This window comes from Callorhinus ursinus, unplaced genomic scaffold (genome assembly GCF_003265705.2).
Source record: "Callorhinus ursinus isolate GAN/ISIS: 27379988/994484 unplaced genomic scaffold, GSC_fseal_2.0 scaffold45, whole genome shotgun sequence".
Classification (NCBI taxonomy): Eukaryota; Metazoa; Chordata; class Mammalia; order Carnivora; family Otariidae; genus Callorhinus; species Callorhinus ursinus.
Window position 1 is genome coordinate 3,586,583 of NW_027397107.1, and position 22,809 is coordinate 3,609,391.

The 22,809-nt window shown below is 42.7% G+C and overlaps 1 protein-coding gene across 9 annotated transcripts in view; it reads right to left on the minus strand.

Moving 5' to 3' along the window:
• SH3GL3 (SH3 domain containing GRB2 like 3, endophilin A3) overlaps positions 1-22,809 on the minus strand; it is a 152,541-nt gene that overhangs the window by 128,263 nt on the left and 1,469 nt on the right. Inside the window, exon 2 of one of the 9 annotated variants that reach the window (XM_073882186.1) lies at positions 8,690-8,765. The exons of 7 other annotated variants lie outside the window; for them this stretch is intronic. The gene's annotated coding sequence lies outside the window, so the exon portion shown is untranslated. Of the gene's footprint in view, positions 1-8,598; positions 8,644-8,689; positions 8,766-22,809 lie in introns of those variants that run through there. One more of the 9 variants, XM_073882187.1, reaches the window with a different exon arrangement.

Sequence of the window (22,809 nt, forward strand, 5' to 3'; positions counted from 1 at the left end):
GAGTGGTGGGGGGTGGGAGGGATGGGGTGGCTGGGTGATAGACATTGGGGAGGGTATGTGCTATGGTGAGCGCTGTGAATTGTGCAAGACTGTTGAATCACAGATCTGTACTTCTGAAAAAATAATGCAAGATATGTTAGGAAAAAAGAAAAAGAAGAAGATAGCAGGAGGGGAATAATGAAGAGGAGTAAGTCGGAGGGGGAGACGAACCATGAGAGACGATGGACTCTGAAAAACAAACTGAGGGTTCTAGAGGGGAGGGGGGTGGGGGGATGGGTTAGCCTGGTGATGGGTATTAAGGAGGGCACGTTCTGCGTGGAGCTCTGGGTGTTATGCACAAACAACGAATCATGGAACACTACATCAAGATCTAATGATGTAATGTATGGTGATTAACATAACAATAAAATTTTAAAAAAAGAACGACCAGGAAAACTCCACTGGAAAAACAAAAAGGAATAAAGCATGGATACATGTTCCAACATTGATGAACTTCAAAAATATTATGGCCAATAAAAGCAGCAAGACACAGAAGGCCCTATAGGGCACAATTCCCTTTATATGAAATATCTAGAAAGCAGATCAGTGGTCACCAGGGCCTAGGGGCAGGAGGGGATGGGGAGGGTAACTGCATTAAAAGGTACGTAATTGTATTTTGGAGGGGTAGAACGTTCTGGAACCGGCAGGTGGTTGCACAGCTGTGTGAATGTACGAGATGCCACTGAACTCTGTCACGTGAATCGCACAACTTTTTTAAAAAGAGAGATTTAAGAGGCATAACAACTGAATGCAACGTGCGGTCCTTGATCAGCCTGTGGTTTGTAGCAGCTGGCGAGAAAAGACATTTGGTCAATAAGGGAAGTCCCTGAACACAGGCTGGACATCGGATGATATAAAGAAGCGCGGCTGGGTGTGATCACCACAGCGCAGTTGAACAGGAAGATGCCCTTACACCTCCCGTTAAAATCGCTCAGGAAAGGGGCGCCTGGGTGGCTCAGTCGGTTAAGCATCTGCCTGCTCAGATCATGATCTCAGGGTCCTGGGATTGAGTCCCACGTCGGGCTCCCTGCTCAGCGGGGAGCTTGCTTCTCCCTCTGCCCCTCCCCCTGCTTGTTCTCTCTAATAAATAAAATTTTAAAAAATAGCTCAGAAAAGAAAGACGATGACTCAAGGTGGCAAAGTGTTCATTGTGAGTTGTTCATGATGTTCCATGTGAGACATACATGATGGGGTCAAGGTATTCGCTGTATTTCTCTCTTCAGTTTTCTGTATGTTTGAATTTCTTCATAATAAAAAGTTAAAAAAACAAAAAACAAAAAAACTCCCAGTCAAAATCCCAGCCAGTGATTTTGTAGATACCAACACTCTGAATCTCAAGTTTTCTATGGAGAGGCGAAAGTCCCAGAAGAGCCAACACAGTATTGGAGGACTGCTAGTACCTGACCTTAAAGATTTACTAGAATTTACAAAAGAGGAACGGCAGACGACGGAACATCTACGAAATCAATATAGCAAATCCAAATACCACAACACGTGTTTACACTTATCACGATGGCTAAATTTAAAGAACAATCCAGTGTTGGCAGGGACATAACAAACCAGGTCCCTCTGAAACACCTCTAAGGGACCAGATAAGTTAGGATCACCCCTTTGTTTGGTGGTAAGTTGGAAACGACAATCCTCTTCTTTTAATAAGAAAACTAACTCCTTCCCCACCTCAAATTCCAGGGGCCTTCTGGTGGCCTTCTGCAGTGTCTGTCTCAGGCAGAAAATAGCAAATCAGAGAGCACCACCTCTGCAAGACAGATTTAGCAAGAACAGCTTTCTTTCAACACACCTATTTCAAACCACATATTCCTCTGCACAGGTCAAAGGAGGTATTTCCTTCAGAAAAAAAAAAAAAAAAAAAGATCAATCCTTGAATCTTCAAGAACCTTCCTGCTAGGGTATGAACCTTAGGGTACGAAGCCCTGCCATCTAATGCACCATGTGCTCTTTCAGATGCATGATTAAAGAAAAGCATTGCATTGTTCCCTTTCTCCCCAATTTGAAATTTCAGTTCTTAAAGAATATGTTTGCCTGGTTCAATGGAACTTGGGTCAAAAACAAATAAATCAAGCCATTTCTGAAGTGAACTATATCAAAAGTAGTCATATACAGCTCTACCTAAGTGGGAGCTGCTCTCTGTGATAGGAATTAGTTCCTTTGGGGCACCTGGGGGGCTCAGTGGGTTAAGCACCTGCCTTCAGCTCAGGTCATGATCTCAGGGTCCTGGGATTGAGCCCCACGTCAGGCTCCCTGCTCAGTGGAGAGCCTACTTCTCCCTCTCCCTCTCCCCCAGCTCATGCTCTTGCTTTCTCTCTCTCTCAGATAAATAAAATCTTTTTAAAAAATTTAAAAAAAGGAATTAGTTCCCTTAAGCCACACAGAACAAACAGCACAAACAGGCACCAGGAAAGACAGCATGTCCAAGTGAACATGCATTTCTAACATGGATTCCATCTCACCCATCATGAGAGGTCCCACAAGTGCTGTATGCTTTGAAAAAAGTTGCATCTCTGTGTGCCTCAGTTTCCCCACCTGTCAAACAGGGACACTAGCATCTTCTTAATAGAGCTGTTAGATTTGTAGGAGATAAAGCCTGTCAAGGATGCCTGACACATGGTTGTTGTTTTATTATTAGATAAAACAGTGAAAAAAATGGAGTTGTCATTAATTATTCTAACAGTGTATGGGACGCCTGGGTGGCTCAGTCAGGTGAGCGTCTGACTCTTGATTTCAGCTCAGGACATAATCTCCCGATCCTCGGATCAAGCCCCACATTGGGCTCTGCACTGGAGCCTGCTTGAGATTCTCTCTCTCCTTCTCCCTCTGCCCCTCCTAACCCCCTACCCCTCTCTAAAAAAAATATATAAATCAATCAATCAATCAACAAACAGTGTAGACATATGAATTTATATTGACAGACTCCAAAGAAACAGAAAGATAAAAATAGTAGCATAAGGGTGGTAGCATTAAAGGGGATTTTTTTAACTTAAATTTTTTCATTTGTATTGTAATAGTTTTAAAATAAAAATTGGAGAAATTATTTTCTTAATGATTTTATTTATTTATTTGACAGAGAGAGAGAGACAGCAAGAAAGGGAACACAAGCAGGGGGAGTGGGAGAGGGAGAAGCAGGCTTCCTGCTGAGCGGAGAGCCCAATGAGGGGCTTGATCCCAGGACCCTGGGATCATGACCTGAGCTGAAGGCAGACGCTTAAGGACTGAGCCACCCAGGCACCCCAAAAATTGGAGAAATTATTTAGATGTCCAGAGAAACAGCTAAAAATTAATTTTCATTCAAAGGATTTTCATCTGACATCACAATGAACACAGTCAACTTAACCACACTGATAAAGATCCTGAAGGAACTCGAAGAATAACCGTATAATAATAAAAGCTAGTATTTAGTTAGCAATGACTACATGGCAAAGATCCTACCAGGCACCTTAAACCTATCCATTCAATTAACTCTCACCATAATTCTAGGAAGGAGGTCCTGTCATTACCTCCATTTCACAGATGGAAAAGCTAAGGCACGATAAATGGCATCCCCACCAACACAGAGCAGGTGGCAAAGGCAACATTCGATGCTACAGGCAGAGAGAGGATGTGAGGGGTGCCCTGCCCATGGCCCTGGGACTCACCTCTAGATGCTCAAGACTGTTTGCTGCAAGCCCCCGCCCCTTTTAGGTTGGGCTGTGCTTGTCTGTTTTCCCAGCTCCATGAACATCAGCCTGTGTGGCGGGCAAACACCCAGTAGTCAATGCTACTATGAGCAGCCCTCGGCCGAGGTACCCAGGCAGCGGGGAGAACACACGGAGCCTCCTCCCTCTGGCTGGCCAACTCTCCAGCGGCTGCCATGCCGCCCTTGGGGTCCCTCCCCAGCATGACTGAACCCCAGGTGCCCTCAGACGTAACTAACTTGACAGCTCCCCCTTTACTGGCTTCTTTCTGCTCCCTCTCTTCCCCACTCCCCCCTGGTTTTCCTGGGATCACCTCGAAACCACCAACAACCCAAAAAAACTACCTCTCCAAGAAACTTTTGTTTCAAGGTCTGCCTATGGGGAACCCCAAACCAAGAAAACAAAATACACAGTCCAGCTATGTGACCCCACACCCCCAAACTACCCATCAGGCCATACTACCTACAATTTTAAATGAAACAACAGGGAATGTTCCTTCAGTGACAATCCCAAACGTGCTCTCCTATGAAGGATCCTGAAAATACGCACCTAGCCCTTACATCATCAACTGTTACGTGCAGAACTTAATATGCGCCGTATGGAAACATGTGGCATCATGGAGGGGCGGAGAGGAGCCGACAGACCGAAGCTGTCCCCAGAGGAGGCCTTCTGCTCCCCAAGGAGGCTCTGCTCTCCCTTGCTGGCTGGGCCTCCCGCGCTCCACTATGCTCTCTGTATTATGTACCGAGGGCTGTAGCCTCCCCTCTGCAGTCAGAGTCAGTGCTTAGGGGGAGCTATGGCTGACCTACCTTTCCTGCCTGCTCCTAGGGAAACCAACAGCATTAACAGCGGTCCTCCAACAGGTGCTGCCCCTTCCATAAGGACGTTCTCCCAAGTCTTGTCTTGTCAGAGTGACTTGACCCCGTCCCACTAGCTTTCAGTTAAATGCCTTGGCCCTCCCTTCCCATTCATCCCCTGGACTCACACAGCCTCCGCACCCCCTACTCCCTACTCTCACGTCCCCAAAAGCCCTTAAGAGATCTAAGTGAGCAAATCAATAGCTTTATCAAAGAAAAAACATATCATGGATTATACTATATACCTTCTTTTGCCTAAGTCTATGGGGCTTTTGTTCTCAGAGAAGTCAATTATTTGTTTCTTAACAATCTGTGCTGGCCTTCTGATATTACACTCCTCATTCTGATGACAAGCTCCGAAAAACTTTTCAATTATGGCAATTTCAGCTGACTTCCATTCCCAAAGAACCCCCTCTACATCTCCCAAGGAGAGTAAATACACCATATTTCTTTAAAATATGCATGTCTGGCAACTCAAAAGGGTACCATCTGGTTCACATAATTTCTGCATGAAGTTTTTGAAAAGCCTAAAGAACATACATGATCCACTCCTGCTGTAACAGAAGCCAAAACATTCCATTGCTATCGTACAAAGCAACTCAGGTTAAGTGAGGCAAAGACTGGCCGTGTTCCTTGCAAGGGGGTACAATGATCAACTCCCTTAGAACACGGCTCACAAATTAAAATACACATATTTAATCAAAGTCACGCTAGAGAAGGAAGATAAACATGGAAATGACATCACCCTCAAGAATCATTTTTTAGCCCTGGGAAAAGTAGAGAACTGGCAAGAAAAGCAAATTGGGACTCTTACAAAACGACGCAAAGGAGAACGCAAAAGAAAGTCGGAATAATTAAAACAAGAAGGCAACAATGGTAGTGGAATGATCACTGTACCCCCTTGCAAGGAACACAAAAAAATGCCAAACAACTTGGACAGAAGACACTTCTTGAGTTCCCTAGCTCCCCATCCAAGTATATTACGGTCATTCTTCTCCACCACTCTCAACTTTAGGGAGGCGTTAGCACAGGTGACTTTAGGGTACGTGTGTCTCCTAAATTACACACTAAGAATGCATTTCCAGAGCGAAGTCCTTCCCAGGTCACCAGGATGAATCAGAATTGTTAAGTGATTGGAGAGCCCCCAAAAATTGCACAGCCCAATTGCAGATGCGGACAAAATGTTTTTGGGTCTTCAGAAATGTGCATACCGGCATACATAAATTCCCCAGACTTAGAGTTCAGATCCAAGGTGGGCAAACTCTTTCTGTAAAGGGCCAGACAGTAATAATTCAGGCTTTGTGCGCCAGGCTGTCACCGGTCACAATGATTCAACTCTGCCATTCCCAGGCAAATGTGGCCACAGACAACCTGTATACAAGCGAGCAGGGCTGTGTGCCAATAAACCTTTATTAATGGGCACGGAAATCCGAACTGTAGGTAATTACCACATGTCACCAAATACTATTTTGCTTTTTGTTTTCTTCCACTATTACAAAAATGTAAAAATCATTCTTAGCTCACAGGCCATACAAAAAGATAGGTGATGGGCTATATGGAGCCCACAGGCTATAGTTTGCCCACCCCTGGGTTAAAGCTTCTAGATAATATGGAGTCTAAATATAGGACATCTGTTTCAAATGAATGATGAAGACACCACCTTGAATTTATGCAAATATTAGAAATCATGAGGAAGAGAGTGGAGGACAGCAGTGGATTTATGTCACACAATGGTGACAAGGACAGTACTGTACGGTCTCAGAATCATGCAGGCCTCTCCCTGAATGCTCAGAGGACCACATTCCAGCTGCATAACCTTGAACAAGTTTTATTTAACCTTGCCCAGCCTTAGTTCCTTCCTCTGTAAAAGGGGGATAACAAAGTACCTTCTTGATAGAGTTATCATGAGGATGAAATAAGATCCTGCCTCTAAAAATACTTTGCACAGCACCCAGCATTTCTGCAAAATAAAGCTATTTAGTATTAGTCTTATCTGATAATACTCGTGGATAACTGATTGGTTGACTGCAAAACATTTTTCCTGGATACAAAGGTAAGATTTTTTAGAAATCTGGACTCCTCACTCATAAAAGCCAAAACTCCAAACATAGGAGACGCTTAACACAAAACTAATACAATGAAAGGAAATGTTAATTTTGGTACAACACCTCAGTTATCCAGCTATCGGGAATCTAGAAACCTCAAATTTCTGTAAAAGTTGTGAGCTCGAACTCATGAAGAAAGAATGCGCCATAAGCAATCATTTATTCACTCAACAAGCATCTCTGAAGACTTCTGTGTGAGAATAGTTTACAATATCGAGTAGGAAGGCCCAAGAAGTAACCAAAAGAATTTCCACATAATAAACATGACATTATCGATGTGTGTACATCAGGGCTCAGTGAGTTGTGAGTTGCGAGCAAGGGCTTTGGAAGAAAGAGGAAAAATACACAGAAGCCGGGTGAGCTGAAGTTCTGCAGGCTCAAAAGATGCCAGTGGAATCTCCTACAGAAGTAAAAGAACAGGCAAAGGAGTGAATGGACCTGAGGCTGCTGGAGAGTAGAGACGGAGGGCTGCTAGAAGGCTGGGACCGCAGGAAAGGTCATCCCACACCAAGTTAAGGAATTGAGAGTCTACCCTTGGGCTCTGGGGACCCCTGGGGGAGCCCTGGGAGGGGAAGGCTAGGGCCCTACTCCCTGTGAAGCAGGGGGATGTGGTGGGAATGGAAAGAAGGGGGTGAATGGGAGGAATATCTAGGAGGTAGAATCTACTACACAGGACTAGTGGCTGGATGTCGTTGAGGCTGGAAACAATAACAAAAGTGAAGACATAAAAATAGTCATGAAGCAGAAAATATGGTGGATTCCAGGAGAAAGGGATGGTGTGGTCTGCTGGTTTACAATCACTGTGTGTCGGGGCGGGGGGGGGGGGGGGGGGGGGAGGAGGGGTTGATGGATGCCAGCTTCAAAGCCAGAAACAGCTAAGAAACAAGAAGAAAAGGCAGCCAAGGAAAACACACTCATACGACACACTCCCAGGCCTGTGCAGAGACATGGGGAAGAACGGCCAACAGCCAAAGCAGCAGGTCACACCCTGTTGTATCACTCACTGAAGATGTCCCCCATGCTCCTTACGTAGTTCCTGGAAAACGTGCTACAGAAACTATCAAATGCATATAAATACACAGATTCAAATAGGATTTAATTTTTCACTTTACCCGGTTTTTTTAATTATCATAGCACACAAAAATACTGCAAACCTTTTCTCCCTACCCCACAGAAGAATTTGTGTATCAGCCTGTGCGTTAATTCATTCATTCTTGAGAAATCACGTTCATTTCTCACACACAGCAACACAGACGGAGGCCTTCCTAATTGCTGAGTTCAAGCCCTCGCTGAAAGATGAGAAAGCTCCATGACCTTGAGAACACACCTTCACCTCTCTGGTACACAGAGGAGAACCCTGTGTACCAGATACCGGGATGCAGGCAGGAAGGAGGTCCAGGTGCTTTTCATGGGCTGTTCATCTTTTCTCATTTTTTAAAATTTTATTTATTTGAGAGAGAAAGCCAGAGTGAGAATGAGCTGGGAGGAGGGACAGACAGAGAGGTACAGGCAGACTCCCCACTGAGCAGAGAGCCCAATGCCAGGCTCCATCCCAGGACCCTGGGATCATGACCTGAGCCGAAGGCAGACGCTTAACCAACTGAGCCATCCAGATGCCCCTCTCATTTGTTAACATGGTGGAAGCAGCAACTACTTTATCAGGTTGCTGTGAGGATTATGTACGTGTGTCAAGTACCTACTTAAGAGTCCGAGCAAACAAAAACACACTTGATACATGGACACTGATGAACAACCTCTGATACTGATCTCATTATTCCCTTTAGGGATGAGGAAATCAAACCCAAGGAGAGTTAAGTTACTCTTTCTCAAAGTCACACTTCCTGGCAAACACAGGAAACCTACTTCTCCCAACCCCAAATCCCATGATCTTTGGGTATTCCATGCTACCTGCACTTTGGTCCACCCCCCTCGTTCAGTACGCACGCTGGGGAGGTTGGCAGCTCCGCCATTTTGGCACAACCACTATTCAAAGACAGACCTCCAGCCTCTGCGCATCCAAACTGTTTTACCAACATCAATACAGACTCAGCTCCTGGAAGTTTAGCTCCCAAACCCTGTAGAATGGAGTAGAATGAAGGCACATTTAATAGACTTGATTTAACAACTCCCACTCAAAGAGGGAATAAAAGACAAGAAAAAAGAAATTCCTTTATTCTTCCCACTTGCACCCACTCTCACTACTGCTCCTTCAAAATAAAGCTGGGCCCCCATCTACTGCCCCCAGGACAGGACTCCAATGCTGAAAAGCAAGAGAAATAAATCAATTCTTGGCTTTTGAGCTTCTAAGGGCTCAAACCCTAGCTATCTATGGCCAAACCATGGGACTTTATACACCATTTACACTCTGAAATTTCTTCATTAGATGTTAACTATACAACATCACTCTTGGTCCAGGTGTCATCCCCTCATGTCTTAAAAAGACATGACTGTGCGCTTTGAACAACAACCGCCTTTTCTTGGAAAAAGCACCTAGTCTAAGACATCAATTTGAATAGTAGGAATCCAGTAGGAATAAAATTCAAGGCTGTTGGTTAACTTTTCTAACACAAATTTTATGAGTTATAAGAAATGTATTGTCTGTTTTAAGACATAGGACTTTTACTTATGACTTGATGAGCACACCGAAAAGAGGTTTTATCTGCCTTAGAATATTCTAGAAACTACCTATTCTTGCATCCTCTTCTCAAAATATTCCTAAATAGGTCACCACAAGCAAAGCTCTAGCTCCAGCTCATTTCTTGCCAGTGTTTGCACAGTCGTGTGAGCTGCCCACTCATTGCAAAGCATGCCTTCTGCCACTATGCCCACTCGGCACTGTTGAATTTATACCATGACTAGACAGCTCTCTGCCCTGACACCTGATCATTCCGCAGCTCACACATCATGCCAGCCAAACTCCTTTGGAAAGCCTAACACAGCAGTGAGCAAATGCTCAGTTCAGCTCCATCCAATGTGCCTTCCAACAAAGTTTCCAGGAACATCCCCAGACAAGAAGCCAAGAGCTGTCTTATCAGAAACCACGTTTAACTCCTAAGCAAGTACTGGCAACACCATGGGCAACCAGGAATCATCCTTCTACTATTCAAACCTGAGAAAAAAGCTGACCTGCAGATGAACCATTCAAGAAATATATGCTAGTCTAAGACCATTAAGGAAAAGTTGCTGATTATTAGTGGAGCATATTAATTTATCACACATGGTTTTCTTTTGACCTGCACAGCTTTTTAAAATTTTTAATAATTACCAATATTTTAAAAGTAGGAAACTGCATATAAAATGTAGATTTTGAACATTCCTCCCCATAAGTCAAGAGGATCTAAACAAACCACTGGTTGGAGTTAAACAGGAGAACATCCAGGTTCCAACTCACCATCCTCACTAGGTGCTGAATGTTTATTCAACATTAGCAGATAGTTACTGAGCACCTAATATATGCCAGGCGGTGTTTAAAAGGTTTAGGAGGCCATAAGGGATAAACGGGGCAAGAAATTAACAGACAATTATATCCGCTAAGCGGGGACTTTAATTGGGTAACACAGACCACTTCTGTTTTAGGGAAGATGGAATAGATACAGTTTTTCCTATTCCTCCCACTAACTGCAACTAAAACCTCTGGACATTATATATAATATAAACATAAGAAACCCTGAAAGGTGGAAAGAAGAAGGTGTACTAGCTAGAAATCTCAGGACCCAAGAAACGACACGGGGATGAGTTTCCTGCACTTTCTTTTTCCCCCATATACCCAAGACTTGGAGCTAAAGAAACCAGCAACCCAGAAATACTAACAGGTGCAAGGGGGAAAAAAGTCCCAGTAAAGACCCATCACTCTCTCTAGCCAAAGGACCAGGCAAGGGACAGCTTAGCAAGACAGAAAATGTTGAGAGAACAGAGAATAACCATTCTACTCCAGCTCTACTCAAACACTACAGAAAAAATGTGGCCCCACCCCTGCCCACACCAGCAAAGGACAAGTGGGAAGCCTAGACTTCCACCTTTCCCAGGCTATAATGAGGTGACCCAACCCTCACTGCCTCCTTACCCTGGGGTCGTGCCAGACAAGACCAAGTAGGGAGCCGGGACTTTCATCTCCACTGGCGAGTAACTACTCCCACCTTGCTCTCACCTTTGGTGTCAGCGGAGACTATGGAGAAAGCCTCGACTTCCACTTCTGCAAGGGCCAATGAGGTGCCCCACCCCTCGCTGCTGGGAGGCCTAGCAGAGAGTGAGGACTTTCACCACCGCCAAGTGGTAATGAGGCCACCAGTCTCATGGTGTTGGCTGAGGCCACTTGGGGAGCAGTAACAAGGCTCTTCTACCTGTCCCAGCCAAAAAGGTATCAGTGAAGGCCCAGAGGGGAGCCAGAACTCCCATTCTGAGTACCAAGACGCTGAGTGGGGGAAAGAGGGCATCCACCCCACTGAGAAGTAACAAGGCAGTGCCATCATCTTTCCCTGCCACAGCAGTGAAAGAGAAAGCCAGTAAAAAGAGGCAATTTAAATGAGATCTTGTCTTGGGGCACCTGGGTGGCTCAGTTGGTTGAGTATCTTGATTTTGGCTCAGGTCATGATCTCAGGGATATGAGTTCAAGCCCTGTGTCAGGCTCCACACTGGGTGTAGAGGTTAGGATTCTCTTTCCCTCTCCCTCTGTCCCTCCCCCTGTGCCCACAATCTCTCTCTCTCTCTCTTTCTCTCTCTCTCTCTCTCTCAAGATAAATAAATAAATAAGATCTAGTCTTATAAAATAATATTTAAAATGCCCAGGTTTCAATTTTAAAAATCACCATCATGCCAAGCACCAGGAAGATTCAAAATTGAATGAGAAAAGAAAATAGATGTCAACATCAAGATGACAGAACAATCAAAATTATTGGACAGACTTTAAATGAGCTGATAAGCAATTATGACAATGCTCAAAACTAATGAAAACAGAGAAGGTCTCAGTAAAGAAATAGAAAGTTTCAGCAAAGAAACAGATGATATAAAGAACAAAATAGAAATTATATACAAAAAATCAAGTTTAGAATATTATATGAAAAATATAGTAACTGAAATAAAAAGATTCAACCTTCAACTCAACCACAGAATACAGGAGAAAACAATCAGTGACCTGGAAGGTAGAACAATAGAAATTACCCAATCTGAACAACAAAGAGGAAATAAACTGGGGGGTGAGGGAAGAACAGAGCTCAGGGACATGTGGGACTATAACAAAAGAGCTAACATTCATCTCATCAGGATCCTAAAAGGAGAAGAAAGAGGGCAGGGGTAAAAACAAACAAAGAAAAAAAATCCAAAAACAAAAAACACACCACACTGGAAGAAATAAGGGCTGATGGGGCAGTTTGGGTGGTGCCAGTCGGTTAAGCATTTGCCCCTTGGTTTTGGCTCAGGTCGTGATCTCAGGGTGGTGGAATCAAGCCCCGTGTCAGGCTCCATACTCAGTGGGGAGTCTGCTTGAGATTTTCTGTCTCCCTCTCCCTCTGCCCCTCCCTGCCACGTTCTCTCTCTATATATATCTCTAATAAATACATAAATATTTAAAAAACTAAAAAAGAAAGAAGGCTGAAAGCTTCTGAATTTGACAAAAGACATAAACCTACAGATTCAAGAAGCTAACTGAACTCCAAGCAGGATAAACCAAAAGAAACCCACACCAAAACAACATGGCCAAACTTCTAAAAACCAAAGAGAAAGAATCTTAAAAGCACTGAGAAAGAAATGATACTTAAACGTGTAGAGGAAAACACCATCCAAATTATAGATTTTTCATCAGAAATCACAGAGGTCAGAAGAAAGTGGCACGATATTCAGTGCTGAAAGAAAGGAGCGGTCAACCACGAATCCTATAACCAGAGGAGGTATCCTTCAGGACTGAAGGGGAAATCAAGACATTCTCAGATGAATAAAAACTAAGAGAATTTGTTGCCAGCAGACCTATCCTAAAAACGGCTAGAGGGATTTCTCAAAACAGAAAGGAAATGATGAAAGAAGTAATCCTGGAACGTCAGGAAGGAGGGAAGAATAGAGTAAGCAAAACTATATGGTAATTAGTAGAGACTCCTCCTCTTGAGTTTTCTAAATTATATTTTATTACAAAAGCAGAATCACTGATGATTAAGTGATGAGGAGTAAGTCATAATCATAGGACACTGATGTGTTTCCAAACATATACAGAGGAAATATTCAACACAAAAGAAATATTGAACACAATTATATTATAAATGGAGAAGGATAATGGGACATAAAGGGAGATAAGTCTACATTTCACTAAAACTGCTAAAATGATGACACCAGTAGATTATGATAAATTATGTAGATAGAATGTGATACCTAGAGCAGCCACTGAAAATGCTATACAAAGAGATACACTCAAAAACACTATAAAGTTGACCCTTGAACAACATGGGTCTAAAGTGCAGGGGTCCACCTGTATGCAGATTTTTTTTAAAGGGTTGACAGCAAAAGTCACAAAATGTTTATTTACAACTGTCCATCCCACTCTCCATGGGACCTAATCAAAGGAGACAGCTGCAGAGGCCGGACCTCCTGCCCTAAATGTGGGGTGGAGGCAGTCGGCAGGTCCCCCATAGATCCAAAACCAGACATGGGTGCATGTCACCTAGTATACTGAGGGGGTGACTGGGTCTAGGGGACTCCCTGGCCCTCTCACCACCCGAGTGCTTCACACACCTAGGCTCCAGGGATGCACCAGGGCAGCCACAGACCTCAGCCCCTCCCCACCAGGTACAGGAACCACCCCCCCCACCCCAGCCATACCATCTTCTCCATGCCTGCCCATCCAGGTGTGCCTGCAGCTGCCAATGGTCCTGGGCCGGTGGTACGCCCCCAGCAGATGGGGCAGGTACACTGCACCTCCAGGCCTATGCTGCTACCCACGGGCTGCTAATGCTGAGCTGAGGCCACAAGGCTACACGAGATCAGCACCTTGGGGCCACACTGGTGCCACCCTGTATCCCTCTCTCCCTCCTATACACATTTTTTTTCAACAAATACACATACAACACTATAAACGTATTTTCTCTTCCTTATGATTTCCTTAATAACATTTTCTTTTCTCTAGCTGATATTATTGTAAAACTACAGTGTTTGATACATTTAACATACAAAATATGTGTTAATCAACTATGTGATTGGTAAGGCTTTTGGTCAACAGCAAGCTATTAGTAATTAGGTTTTAGGGGAGTCAAAACTTGTATGTGGGTTTTCAACTGTGGGGACATCCCTAACCCCAGCATTATTCGAGGGTCAACTGTATATAAATCAAAATGAAATTTTAAAAATCAAGTAACACACAGGAAAGCACGGAAGATAAGAAATAAAACAAAACAAAACAAAAAAACTCCCCCCCAAAAAATAATTAAATGGTATCCTTTAGCCCTAACATATAAATAATTACATTAAATGTAAGTGGTCTAAATACACCAATTCAAAGACTGGAAGACTGGATTAAAAAGCATGGCTTAACTATATGATGTCTATAAGAAATTGCCTTCAAATATTGCAATATAGGCAGGTTAAAAGTAAATGAATAAAAAATTTATATCATACAAACATTAATCAAAAGAAAGCAGAATTGGCTATATTAATATCAGATAGAGGAGACTTCAGGGCAATGAATATTACCAGAGACAGAGAGGGACATTCTATAACGACAATGGATTTAAAAGGGTAAATCCACCAAGTAGACACAGCAACCCTAAATGTGTATGCACCAAATAGTGGAGCTGCAAATCATACAAAGCAAAAACTGATAGCAGTGAAAGAGGAAAGAGACAAATCTACAGTTCTATATGAAGTCTTCTCCCAACAATTAATAGTACTTGACAGAAAAATCAATAAGGATGTAGAAGAATCCGACACTGTTAACCTAATCAATACTTATAGAACACTCCACCCAACAACAGCAGATACACATTATTTTCAAGTACCCACAGAACATATACCATATGTTCTGGCCATATCCTGAGCCAGAAAATAAACCTCAACCATTTTTTTTTTTAAATTGAAATCACGCAGGGTGTGTTCTCTAATGACAATGGAATCAAACTAGAAATCAATAACAGGAGCATAACAGGAAAAATGCCAAGCACTTGGAGACTAAAATGCACAATTCTAAATAATCAATGGATCGAAGGGAAAAATCTCAAGGGAAATCAAAAAGTACACTGAACTGAATGAAAATTAAAATACAACATACCAAAATCAATGAGACACAACTAACACAGTGCTAAGAGGGAAACATATAGCACCAGTGCATATATCAGAAAAGAGGAGAAATCTCAAAATCAATGATCTGATTTCCCTCAAGAACACAGAAAAATAAAACAAATTTAGAAATAAACCAAAGCAAGCAGAGGAAGGAAATAAAGAGCAAAAATCAATGAAATTGAAAATAGCAAAAAACAACAGAGAAAATGAAACAAAGACCTGGTTCTTTGAAAAGATCAATAAAACTGACAAACCTCTAATAAGATTGACAAAGGAAAAGGGAGAAGACACTAATTACCAATATCAGGAATGAAAGGGGGGACATTACTATGGACCCTAACTCTCCACACATAAAATTGATAAACTCAATGAAACGGACCAATTCCTTTAAAGACACAAACTAATAAAATTCCCGAATGAGAAACTTTTTTTAATGATTTTAAGTAACTCTACACCCAACATGGGACTCGAACTCACAACCCCGAGATCAAGAGTCACGTGCTCTCCCGACTCAGCCAGCCAGGTGCCCCCCAAATGAGAAACTTCTAATCCCAGATGGTTTCGCTAAAAAATTCTACTAAATGTCTAAAAAACAATTAACACCAATTCTACACAGTCTCCTCCAGAAAACAGAATAAGAGAGAACACTTCCCAATTCATTTTATTAAGGCAGTATTACCTGACACCAAAACTACACAGACAAGGTTGCTTGGCTGGCTCAGTTACTAGAGTGTGCAACTCTTGATCTCAGGGTCATGAGTTCAAGCCCAATGTTGGACACAGAGCGTACTTAATAAAAAGACAAACAAACAAAATCCTATAGACAGTACCAAAAAATACCAATATCCCTCATGAACACAGACACAAAAAAAAATCCATGACAAAATATTAGCAAATAAATCCTATTCCTATAAATTTATTCTATGTATTTAAAAATAAATATACACAATGACCAGGTGCATTTTATTCCAAGGATGCAGAGTTAGTTCAATTCTCAAAAATCAATTGATATAGTCCATCATATTAATACACTAATGAAAACCTATGGGATCATATCAACTGACGTAGAAAAAGCACTTGACAAAATTCAACACCCACTCATGATAAAAAAAAACTACTCAGAAAAGTAGAAATAGAGGGGAACTTCCCCAATGTGATAAATAACATCTACAAAAATCCTACAACTAACATTGCAGTTAATAGTAAAAGACTGAATGGTTTCCCCTAGGATGGGGAACAAGGCAAGGATTACACTCTCACCACGTTTATCAAATAATGCTGAAGGTTCCAGCTAGTGTAATAAAGCAAGAAAAAGAAATTAAATGTATACAGATTGGAAAGGAAGAAATACAACTGTCCTATTTTCAGACGACAAGACTGTTTACATAGAAAATCCCAGGGAATCTTAATTAAAAAAAAAAACCCTCCTAGAACAATTAAACATACAAAAATCAATATTTTTACACGCTAACAGTGAAGATATGGATATTAAAAATATAATACCTTTTACAACTGCTTTAAGAGAGCATGAAATACTTAGGTGCAAATTTACCAAAACATGTACAGGACTTGTGCTCTGAAAACTATAAAATGCCAATGAAAGAAATCCAAGCGCAAATTACATGGAGGGACACACCGTGTCCACTGACTAGAAGACTCAGCACAGGGAAAATGTCAGTGCTCCCCAACCTGATACACAGGTGTAATGCAATTGCTTTTAAAATTTCAGAAAGGTTTTTTTGTAGACACAGGAAAGATGATTCTAAAACTGAGACAAAGACACTAGAATAGCTTAAAACAATTTTGAAAAAGATGACTAGCGTGGAAAGAATCAATCTGATTTCAAGACTTACCATGTAGCTACAGTGACTGAGACTGGATTATGTTGACAAAGGAATGGACAAATACACACAGATGAACAGGAGAAAACAGAGAAGACACGAATATGCCCAGCTGATTTTGACAAAGGTACAAAAGCAATTCAGTGGATTTTCAACAAGTGTGAAGTGGATATCTACGGGCAAAAAAAAATTATCTCTGGCCCGAGTCTCATGCCTTATTTTAAAAATTAACTCAAGGGGCGCCCAGGTGGCTCAGTCGTTTAGCGTCTGCCTTCGGCTCAGGTCATGATCCCAGGGTCCTGGGATCGAGCCCCGCATCGGGCTCCCCGCTCCACGGGGAGCCTGCTTCTCCCTCTCCCACTCCCCCTGCTTGTGTTCCCTCTCTCACTGCGTCTCTGTGAAATAAATAAAATTTTAAAATAAAATAAAATAAATATTAACTCAAAACGTATTACAGACTTAAATGTAAAATATAAAACTTTTTAGAAAAAAAGCTGAAGAAAAAATCCTCAGGACCCAGGGCTAGGCAGAGTTCTTAGATCCTAATAAGCATGATCCATAAAGGAAGAAATTCTCAAACAGGATTTCATCAAAATTAAAAACTTTTGCTCTATGAAAGACCAGGTTAAGAGAATAAAAAGAAACCACAGACTGGAAGAAAACACTTGCACACCACACGTCCAACAAAGGACTAGCATCCAAAATATATAAAGAACTCACAACAATTTTAAAAATCCTATTAAAAATGGGCTAAAGACAAGAAAAGGCATTTCAGCTGAGAGGAGATACAGAAAGGCAATAAGCTAAGCACATGAAAAGTTGTTACAATTAGAGAAATACAAATAAAAACTACAATGAAATTAAAAATAAAATAGTAACAGTAAATGCTGAGGATGATGTGGAAAGATTGGAACCTTCACACATTACTAGCAGGAATGTACTATGGTACAGCCACTCTGGAAAACGAAGACAGTTTCTTAAAATACTAAACACGTTAACTACCATAAGATCCAACAATCGCAGTCCTGGGCATTTATCCTAGAAAAATGCAAACTTAAGTTCACATAAAAACCTGTACATAAGTATGTACAACAGCTATACTCATAAGAGCCCCAACCTGGAAACAATTCCCATGTCCTTCAATAGGTAAGTGGTGATGGATCTGTTCTGTCGCCTAATTGTATCAGTTTACATAGCTTGCTTGTGATTGTGAACTCTAGTTTTGCAAAATGTTACCGCCGGAGGAAACAAGCCATGTAAAGGGTACGGGAATCTGTATTTTTTCTCCCAATTGCTCGTGAATCTGTAACTATCTCAAAACAAAGCTTAATTTAAAAATACACGGGATTGGGCACCTGGGTGGCTCAGTCGTTGAGCGTCTGCCTTCGGCTCAGGTCATGATCCCGGGGTCCTGGGATCGAGCCCCACATTGGGCTCCCTGCTCCGCGGGAAGCCTGCTTCTCCCTCTCCCACTCCCCCTGCTTGTGTTCCCTCTCTCGCTGTCTCTCTCTGTCAAATAAATAAAATCTTTAAAACAATAAAATAAAATAAAAATACACGGGATTATAAAGGAAACCAAGGACACTGAATACACTTGTCAAAATATTAAAATATTTGTGGTATGGTTTTCAAAAACGCCTGGGTAATGTGATAGCGAGGGCAGTCTATTTGAACTGGGTGGTGAGGGAAGGCTTCTCTGATGAGCACCCTGAATTCTGTGCTGTGATCCAAATGATGAGGAGACACCTTGCAAAGATCAAGAGACAAGGCAGGGCAGCTTGAGAGAACAGCGACCACAAAAGCCCCGAGATAAGAAGACCTTAGCACATCAACGGAACAGACAGGTCAGTGTGTCTGATCACCAGCGGGGAAGGGGTGGCAAGTGAGAAGCGGTTTCACAGGCCAGAGGAGGAGGAAGTCTGGGTTTTATTCTAAATGCCGCTAGAAGCCACTGAAGAATTAAAGACTGGTAAGCAGAAGGAGGATACACGTCCGAGACACATTTTAAAAAAGAGCATCGTGACCGCAGTGAGTAAATGGATTGTAGCCCATAGGAATAAAGGTCTGGGAACGGGGCGGGAGACCCCTGCAGCCGCATGGGCAGGAGGCCAGGGTCAGGGCCAGAAGGAGAGGGGCAGCAGAGATAAGAGAAAGATGAACACATTAGCAGTTTGTTTTGAAAACAGAACCAAGAGGAAAGGCTTTCGGATGAACTTCCTTTCCAATGAGGGAAAGAAAAAAAAAAAATCAAAGAGGAATCCCGGTTTTCGTTTTGTTTTACTTGAGCCGCTGAGCACACGGCGGTGTGGTTTACTGAGCTAGAGACCACCAGCAGAACAAGTTGGGGCAGAGAAAATCCAGAGTTCAAGTTTGTATATCTTAAGTTTGGGAGCCTTTTAAATATCCACGGGGAGAGGTGACCTATGAGTTTGTCAGGAGTCTGTATTCAGAAGGAGCATCTGGACTAGAAATACCATTTACAAAGGAATCAATGGAATCAATGTGTGGATTGTCTATATATTCCGTGACGCTGGAGAAGATACCTTGGCAGGGTGGAGGCTGAGGCAAAGGGGAGGTGCCCAAGCCAGAGCCCTGGGGCACTCCAGGATGTCTGGGGGGTGAGGGTGGGAGGTCAGGAAGCAATAAAGGAGGCTGGGAAGAGGAAAAGCGAGCCAGTGCAGGATCTGCGAGTGCAGTATGGTCCTCGGAGTCACAGGCTGCTGAGAGTCAGGTGGGGAAGTGATCCCAAGATGTGGCAACTTGCGGGGGGGGGGGGGGGGGGGGGGCCCGGCAAACGGGGGGCCGGGGGCCCCACCGGGGCCGCCCCCCGGGGGGGGGGGGGGGGGGGAGAAAAAAAAGGGGGGGGGGGGGAGGGGCCGGGGGGGGGGGGGGGGGGGGGGACGTCACCACCATCCATCCCGTGGATGAGGAAGAAAGCTGGAAGATCACTGCTGGGGTGGTGTGCTGACAACAAGTGGACGTGACCCTGGGAACTGCAAGGCAAGAGCTCCCTGGGAAGGCATTTCACAGAACTCAACAGTTAGAATGGCAAGAGCACCTCCCTGATCCCGTCCCGAGCCTTCCCCCAGACCCTTGCCCCCACTCAACACCTTCCCAGGTTTCTACTGAAATGCAAAATCCAACCATCCACGTTTTGCTGGTGTAGAACCTCCAAAGTACATTCTCCTATTATTTAGCCAAATACAGTAGCAGCGTTATCAGTTCCCTTCACGAGCCGTTTTGTTACCTGGGTAAAGCATGCCATAACAGCTCCCCCAAATACACATGATTCCACACACACTTAACTTTGGGTAACATAACTTACATTCAATTGTTAATAAAGCTGAAAAATTAATCTGAAAAAAATAGCCAAAAACCAATATCCCTGCTTTTAAATACCTTTTTTAAAATCAAATTCCAAGCAAATGATACCCTAAATTACATTTACTTTAGCGAAAAAAAGTCACCAGGGGTAAGAAATGTTTGGATTATATTGTGTAAAAATCAAAATCAATTTGGCTCGGACATCTATTCTAGCGCCCTGACTTAAAATTAAAAAAAAAAAAGCAAAGATTTAAAGATGAATTTATCAAGCCATCTACGTGGAAAGGAACAAGAATGTTTTAGCATCATGTATTTTCTGATGCATCTCAGAGAAAAAAAATTAATCACCATGGATTCTGCAGAGTGCATTTTTATCTTTCTCTCTAATGAGACAGTGAAACAAGAGACGTTCATTGCCTCCCTAGAGATTCTCATAATTTACAAAGACTATCCTTCTCCGAAGTGTTTATCCATAAATGGTCAGTATGGGCAGCTGGTTGTCACACGAAAAATGTCTAGGCCCCTTATGACTGCTCATCATTTTTTCTGGTTAATACATTAGAAGACAAAGGGGTAGGGGAGTTACCCCCCCCAAAAAAAAAAAACTGTTTTAACATGAAACCTACAAGTGTCACCACCATCTAGGGTCATCATTATGTGGTTAGTCTGGAGACAAAAGAAGAAAAAGAGGAAAGATAAACTGCTCCCTAGACTTCCCTGGGATGGGGAACACGTCTTCTGGAAGTCGAGAGAAAGAATATGGCTCTTCGCGCAGCGTTCAGGTCAGAGTAAGTACAGGTGTGGCCTGAGCGTCCTGTTTCAATAATAACCACCATGTCAAGAAAACCCCCATGAATTATGCCTTATGAAGCATAATTAATACAAATCAATGAGCGCTAACCCTAATGAAAGTACTCTAAGCTGCATTTTTATTAATCGGGTACCATGTTTGATAAGAAACCACAAGGCCATCTTTAAGCTCTTTGTATTTATCTCTAATAATTCAAGCTATATCCCTACCAGTAGGAGGGTACATTTAAAAATCCTTTCAAGAGAAAAAAAAAAAAAAAGGAATTATGAACTAGGGACACTGAGGTTTCTAAGTCCCAAATGCTGAAGAAGAGAATTAACTAAACTTCGTGATCAACTCCACTTGTGCTCTCTCTCCTTAACTTTATTTCTCCCTCTTCTCTATCGGTCTCCACCGGCTGCCAAAATGAGGAATAATCCCTGGGGTTTACAGTTTTTCATTTTCTGTAAAATAAGGGGATTTTTTTTTCCTCCCTCGGAGATAAGTGAGGTACCAAGAAAGAAGGACCAGTTATCAGGAGGTTATAAGTTATTTTACCTTGTCTATTGTTGAGAAAAATCATTTGCAGTCACCATGGTTCTAGTTCCCTTATTTGTAAAAGATCCTTCCTACCTTATCATCTTTCTCTGAAATACTTTAAGTGAATTAAGAATTTCAGAACTGGGAGGTATATATTGAGATATAATCCACAGACCATACAATTCACCCATAAAGGTGAATTCCACGGCTTTTGGAATATTCACAGTTGTGCAATTTTAGAAGAGAGACATAGCTTCCAAATCCTCTAATCCAAGGTACAGACAAAACTAAGGTTTAGATGGGTTAAGTCACGTTCCCAAGGGCACAGAGCTGGTCAGTGGCACAGCCAGGCCTGGGTCCCTGGGAATTGTCAAGCCCCTGACATCATCTGGGTCTCCCTTTCCCCTGCCCTGGAAAGGTTCCATGTGAATTAAAACCTGCTGTTAAAATGTCGTCTGAGAAGAACAGCTGGCCTTTTTTTTTTACTCTCACGCTCCCTCTTATATTAAACCCAGTCTAATTTCTCCACCAAATCTGCCCCATTGCAAGATTTCTTAGAGAGACTTCTATCTAGAACAGATAAAAACTTATCTACTGGGCACTTTGACTACAAAATGTGGTTTGTAAAGTGCAGACAGAATCTATGATTCCTTTCTTTTCCAACAGATGCACAAAAGACCTCAGCTCATGCAACAAAGATCTAAATGAGACCCACTCTCATTTTGTTCTTAAGGGACTGATTTACAGGTGGTTAATCTCAACAACCCCATCACTAGCATGACCCTTCTCCAACACCAATAACCTCCTAAGACCTCAACCATTCACGCTGGCTAGTGCTCAGAAGCCAACTTGAATCACCCTTGAGCTTATGTCTCTGTCATCTCTGAGACGTGCTCCTAGGAAGTTCATACCAAATAAATGAAAATCTTCAAAAAAAAAAAAGGTCAGTTCCTGGCCAGTACTAGGGAAGCCAGTGCGACAAGCACAGCCAGAGATTACTCCACACCCCTGGCTGCCCAAGCGAGGGGCGCTCTAGTTCTGAGCTCACAGCAGCACTTGCCCGAGGCTCCTACCTTTAAAGGTCCCCCACCCCGTTTCCATGACATTCTCTCTTCTCTCTCCTGCATTCTACCAGTTCTTTCCTTCCTGTGCTCCTCCACCCCCAAAAGTTTCCTTTATTCAATAAATATTTATTGAGTGGCCCCTGCTTATCAAGGACTGGGCTAAACATTGTCCCTAAATGTGGCTGCTCCCGAGAGTCTATATTTAAGCGCTTACATTTTTTAATGTCCATTTAGGGCTTAAATCCTAAAGTCTGTAGTTCCAGTCTTGGCCTCACCCCCTGAGACCCAGATCAGGGCATGCACCTGC